The sequence below is a fragment of the Neophocaena asiaeorientalis genome, unplaced genomic scaffold (assembly GCF_003031525.2).
Source record: "Neophocaena asiaeorientalis asiaeorientalis breed wild unplaced genomic scaffold, Neophocaena_asiaeorientalis_V1.1 scaffold804, whole genome shotgun sequence".
Classification (NCBI taxonomy): Eukaryota; Metazoa; Chordata; class Mammalia; order Artiodactyla; family Phocoenidae; genus Neophocaena; species Neophocaena asiaeorientalis.
The window spans coordinates 564,085-570,179 of NW_020171833.1; the positions used below are offsets into that span (position 1 = coordinate 564,085).

Below are 6,095 nucleotides of genomic sequence, written 5' to 3' on the forward strand. Positions count from 1 at the left end.
GTGAATGGAATTGTTTTTGTAATTTCCTTTTCAGATTATTCATTGTTAGTGTACAGAAATGTAACTGATTTTTGTGTTAACTTTGTATCCTGTTACTTTGCTGAATTCATTTATTAGGTCTAACAGTTTGTGTGTATGTATGTGTGTTTGTAATCTATAGAGTTTTCCACATTTAAGATTATGTGTCTGTAAAATCATCTATGAAAATTTTACTTACTCCTTTCCAATTTGGATGCCTTTCATTTCTTTTTCTTATCTAATTGCTCCAACTAGGATTTCCACTACTCTATTGTATATAAGTGGTAAAGGGGCATCCTTGTCTTGTTTCTGATCTTAGAGAAAAAGCTTTTAGTCTTTCACCATTGAGTATGCTGTTTGTTGTGGGTTTTCATATGTGGTCTTTATTATATTGAGATACTGTCCTTCTATTCCTTGTTTGTTGAATGTTTTTTATCATAAAAGTTTGTTATATTTAGTCAAATGCTTTTTCAGCATCGCTTGAGATGATCACATGGTTTATTTTCTTTATTCTGTTAATGTGGTGCTCATTGATTGATGTTCATACATTGAACCATCCTTGCATTCTAGGACTAAATCCTATACGGTCATGTGTATAATCCTTTTAGTATGCCGTTGAATTTAGTTTGCTAGTATTTTGTTGAAGATTTTTGCTTTAGTTTTCATAAGGGATATTGGTCTATAGTTTTGTTTTCTCATAGTCTCTTTGTCTGGCTTAGTCATTAGGGTAATGCTGACTTAATAGAATGCATTAGGAAGTATTCTCTCCTCTTCAACTTTTTGGAAGAGATTGAGCAGGATTGTTGTTAATTCTGTAAATGTTTGGTGGAATTCATCAGTGGTGACATATGGTCCTGGGCTTTTCTTTGTTGCAGGTTTTCTTATTATTACTGATTCAATCTCCTAACTGGTTCACAGTTTTTCTTCATTATTTTGTCCTGGTAGGTTATGTGTGTTTGGGAATTTATCCATTTCATCTGGTTATCCAATTTGTTGGCATATAATTGCTCATTGTACTCCATTATGATACTTTTTATTTCTGTGGTGTCAGTAGTAAGGTCCCCACGATCATTTCTCATTTTAGTTATTTGAATCGTCTCTCTTTTTTCTTAGTCAATCTAGCTAACGTTTTGTCACTTTTGTTGATCTTTTCAAAGAAACAAGTCTTGGCTTCATTTATTTTTCTCTCACTATGTTTTGTGAGGATTAAATAAGATAATGTAATACCAATTTCTAAAGAAGAAATGCAAATGGTTAAAGTCATATTTTAAAGAGTTCAGCCTCCTTAACTAATTCAAAGGAATTAAGTTAACAGTAAGATACCATTATTTTATCTAATTGTCATAGTTAGAAGCAACCCAGCTAAAAATCACCCCCTTGTTTGTGAGTTTAGTTACTAAAAGGAGAGAGTTAGAAGGACTTTAAGGAGGCTGGTAGTATTTTATTTATTGACCTGAGAGCTGGTTTGATGTTTTAAAAATTCATCAAAAAAAAAAAAAAAATTCATCAAGCAATTGGGCATTATTGTTTACTAGGTACAGAATTTCAGTTTTGCAAGATGAAAAGAATTCCTGAATTGGACAGTTGTGATGGTTGCAGAACAATGCGAATGTACTTAATACCATTTGTACACTTAAAATGGTAAAGTGGTAAATTTTATATTATGTGTGTTTTATCACAATTTATAAAACCCATTGAGTGCTCGCTTCGGCGGCACATATACTAAAATTGGAACGATACAGAGAAGATTAGCATGGCCCCTGTGCAAGGATGACATGCAAATTTGTGAAGCGTTCCATATTTTAAAAAAACAAAACAAAACAAAACAAAATCCCATTGAGTTGGACTTCCCTAGTGGTCCAGTGGGTAAAACTCCACACTCCTAATGCAGGGGGCCAGGGTTCGATCCCTGGTTGGGGAACCAGATCCTGCATGCAAGCCACAGATAAGAGGCTGCATGCCGCAATTAAGAGTCTGTGTGCCGCAACTAAGAAGTCTGCGTGCCGCAACAAAGAGTCCACATGCCACAACTATGAGCCCACATGCCTCAACTAAAAGATCCCACGTGCTGCAATTCAAGATCCTGCATGCCGCAATGAAGATTCCACGTGCCACAACTAAGACCCGGTGCAGCCAAATAAATAAAAAAATATATTTTTAAAATATAAGCCTTTGGGCTTCCCTGGTGGCGCAGTGGTTGAGAGTTCTCCTGCCAATGCAGGGGACACGGGTTCATGCCCCAGTCCGGGAGGATCCCACATGCCGCGGAGCGGCTGGGCCCGTGAGCCATGGCCGCTGGGCCTGTGCGTCCGGAGCCTGTGCTCCATGACAGGAGAGGCCACAGCAGTGAGAAGCCCGCGTACCACAAATAAATAAATAAAATAAAATATAAGCCTTTGGAACTTTCCTTTTGAAAAATAATTTTCATATTATTGAAAGCAATGTTATTATCATTATTGTTATGGTAGAAAATAAAAATATCTCATAATTATTCAGCTAGCCTACAACAATTATTGCCACTTGCCAGGCTATGCCATTGATCTTTTCTTTCTGAAACTTCAAAATACCTAACTCATCAGCGTTAAATATGCTCACCTTTAATATATCCTTGTTAGTCTTTAATTTTATCCCCTCTGCTATGACCTGAAGAACAAGGTTTATACCAGCAGCAGTACAGTGATATTTACCTTCTTTCACTGAAAGAAGCCAGTAACTATGACAACTCTACAGAATGCATTTCCCAAAGATTAAATGTTGGATGGAGCATTGGCTTCTAAAGATGGCTTGACCCCATGATGCATGATTTCCTCTTTTTGACCCACCTCATTATCCACTTCCTGGCCTTTATTCGCTCTTTCAGCCTTGTCTCCATAGCTTGTGCCATCTTGGAGGCAGAGGTTTTGATGTTGTGTGGTCCATTTGACCTTTCTAATATGTTTGGTGATGCTTTACTATTTTTAATATGCTTTAATGAATCCCATCTTAAAAAGAACTCTCTTGACCCACAATTCCCCATATAGTATAGTGTTGCCTTGAAGGGATTTTTAGATTCTCACAAGTCATGTCAGGTCCCCATAGTTTGCATTTCATCAGCTTTTAGTTTCTTGAAGTATAAGTTTGGGTGGGAACAAAGTTAATGAGCTCAAGTTGAAACATACTTGTAATAACTGGAGCCTACAAAGCTTGGGTACCCTTCCTCTGTGCTCCCTACCATACTGGACTCACTTCTCTCTTACCACCCAGTTTAATTGTCTAATTATATGTCCATATCAGTCACTATCTTATTTATAAGATAATGTGCCTAATAACGTGCCTAATTTCTGGCATGTGCCAGGCTTACAAATAAGTAAATTATGTTAAATCATCATGCAGTGGATATGAGGTTCTAGAGCTCAGAGAAAGGTCTGGACTGAAGATATCAATAGAGGCAGCCAATGAATTATGTGGTGGATGAAATTCCACCAGGGAAATTTCCCATCTTCCAGGCCCTGTAAAGCTGACTCTCCTCTGAGCCTCTCTCACACACCTGGAGTACATTCATGCCTTACTGGGTCACTTTTTGTGAAGGGAAATGGGGAAAATATCTTGTTCACATGAAGACAATACAATGTGCTTTCATTGTTTAGGTGTTATACCCTTCTAAATATCTGTGATAGGAGATTCATATGAAGGACACTTCTGAAAAAATTGAATTGAAAATGGGGACATTCTGTTAATAAAAGGTACAGTAAACTTGTCATAAGGAATCCAAATAACTTCAAATCAGTAACAATTTTTCCTCTATTTCCTGAATACTACTTTTTTGAAAAATGACAAAATGTCCCTTATTTCTCCAATGTATGTCAAGATGTAAGTCAGGAATGAGTCAGCCCAGCCCCCCATACCTTCTGTTAGATAGCTAGTATGTTTGACTTGATGACCCAGCAGCACTGCAAAATCTTGGAATGTCTTCAAACCACCAAAGCAAGATTAAATTGTAGTCTGAATAGTTTTTTATGTGAATTTTACTCTCATATTCTAAATTTTTGAAAATTAATTCATGCACAACATACATATTAACTACCAGTTAAACTGAATAGTCACCCCTTTTCCTTATATTTTTGCTAGATAGATGTTAATTATATTTATATTTATGTATTCAGTCCTCTGAACCACACTCCTCAGTCACATAAGTCCTTGAAGCTGAAAAGTTTCCATGGTCCTTTTTACTATTATTTTTTATTCTTTCAAAAAGGAACAGAAATATATTTTATTACTTGCTTAATTTTAGTTTTTCCATTGTCCTCATTTCAGAATGAGAATCTTTAAATTGTTTTTTAATTTAATTTTAAAAAAAATAATATTTGAAGGTCATTCTTTAAGTCAGAATTTTCTGCACAATGGCCTGGTATGTGAAAAGGAGATAAGCAGTATTTTCTCCACTTTAGGACAAGAAAAACAGGGGCTATCCTTTAACAAAAGTATCCTTCTCCAGGTTTTGTTTTTCTTCTTCAGCTAATTAAAAGGCTTTGTTTCAAAGAAAAGCTATAGACCAGATTTCTAAGTCTTCATTACGCAAAGGGCAGTGTCAAATTGGAGGATCAACTTTTTTTCCATTCCTTCTCTCCATTCCCACTGACACAACCGCAAATACTTAAAACAGTGAGATTTAATTGCTTTATCTCAACAGCAGTCACATGAGTTTATAGAATCAAAGAAATCTAGAATTAGGAATAATTAGTAGAGCATTTAACTTAGGGATGAGATATGTGATGGGCAATGTAGCTCCCCTCCACCCCGTCTCATCTGTGGCAGACATCACTAATCAATTACTGAACCTAAATGTGGCCCAACAGATGTTTTCTGCATAATGCCCCCAGCTGTCATTACCAAGTAATTGGAGCTGCCAGTGAGACCCTACCTGAACTAATCTAATCACCTTACATTATAACATTGAGGCCCATAAAGGTAAAGTGACTGGCCCAAGGTCACTCAGTGGCTGACAGAGAACCCCTATTTTGTATAATGTAAGAATCTGTTCTCTTATGAGCCTTGAATCAATTGACTATGTCCCAGTTCCCAGCAAGGGCACATAAGAGTCTATACAGGGTAGATCATTTCTATCTGGGAAGACAGGTTCCTATGGCATCAAGAAACCCAAGGGAGCAGCCAGAGACAGACAGCAAGACATTACTGTTCCTCCTCATATTCCAGTGAGGGCAGGGGATAGAGAGGAGGAAAATTAAGATCTTCTACAAGCCTTATAACTATGGAATTCTTGAAACTGTCCCACCAGGTAGTAGGGAAAGAAGGAAGGTGTCCCTCTACAAGTGGCAGTCCACAAGAAGGGTGCCCAACTCCCCTCCTGTTGTACTTGTTCATGTTCCCACAACCAAGGTTTAGAAGTTGTTCAGAAACTAAATAACTAAGGTAGTCCTACTCTAGTCACTTTTTATCCCAGCATCCTGTTTTACTTTCTTCTTAACATTCTCAGAATTTATCTAATATATCTAAGCGTGTAATTTTGTTTAAGACATATTTGAATCTGATGGATGAAATTCCTTTAGGTAATAACCTCTTTGGGGAAGAAACACCAAGTATTTCCTACAACTTCTCTCTGCTTCTGCACATGTCCCTAAAATAGCGTTGTTGGTGTGTAGGAAGCGTTATATTGCTGAGGAAGCCTGAGACCTTGGATCCATTTTGTGTCCTTGTACTATTCTCTCTGACTTGTCTGGATGCTCAACAACCTGTTCATCGCAAGCAGTATATCTTGTAGCTTGGCCTCACTAAGCTTGCTGAGAACATGGGGGCAAACCAGTTCTTCCTGAGATCTGGCTATTACTACTTTTTGTTCCCAGCCCGATCTTCAAAGCTGCCTCCCCCTATTCTTGCCAGCCAGTTCTCTTGGCTACCTTCCCTATTCCTCCACAGGGTGTTTGGGAACTTCTGGATACATTCCATATCACACTGGAGCTAAGGGCCCCTCATTTGCAGAGCTCCTTCCCAAACCCTGTATCTAATTTTGTATATGGAATTCTGTGGGAAGACAGAGGCATGTGTCTCTCAATCGTTGCCTCTCTTATCGCTCTCTTCCT

At 37.7% G+C, this 6,095-nt stretch overlaps 1 non-coding gene across 1 annotated transcript; it reads left to right on the top strand.

The window, feature by feature from the left end:
• Positions 1 to 1,716: 1,716 nt before the first annotated feature.
• Positions 1,717 to 1,823, top strand: LOC112397423 (U6 spliceosomal RNA). Its single transcript, XR_003002798.1, has one exon. It is a non-coding gene; the product is annotated as a U6 spliceosomal RNA (small nuclear RNA).
• The last annotated feature ends 4,272 nt before the right edge of the window (positions 1,824 to 6,095 follow it).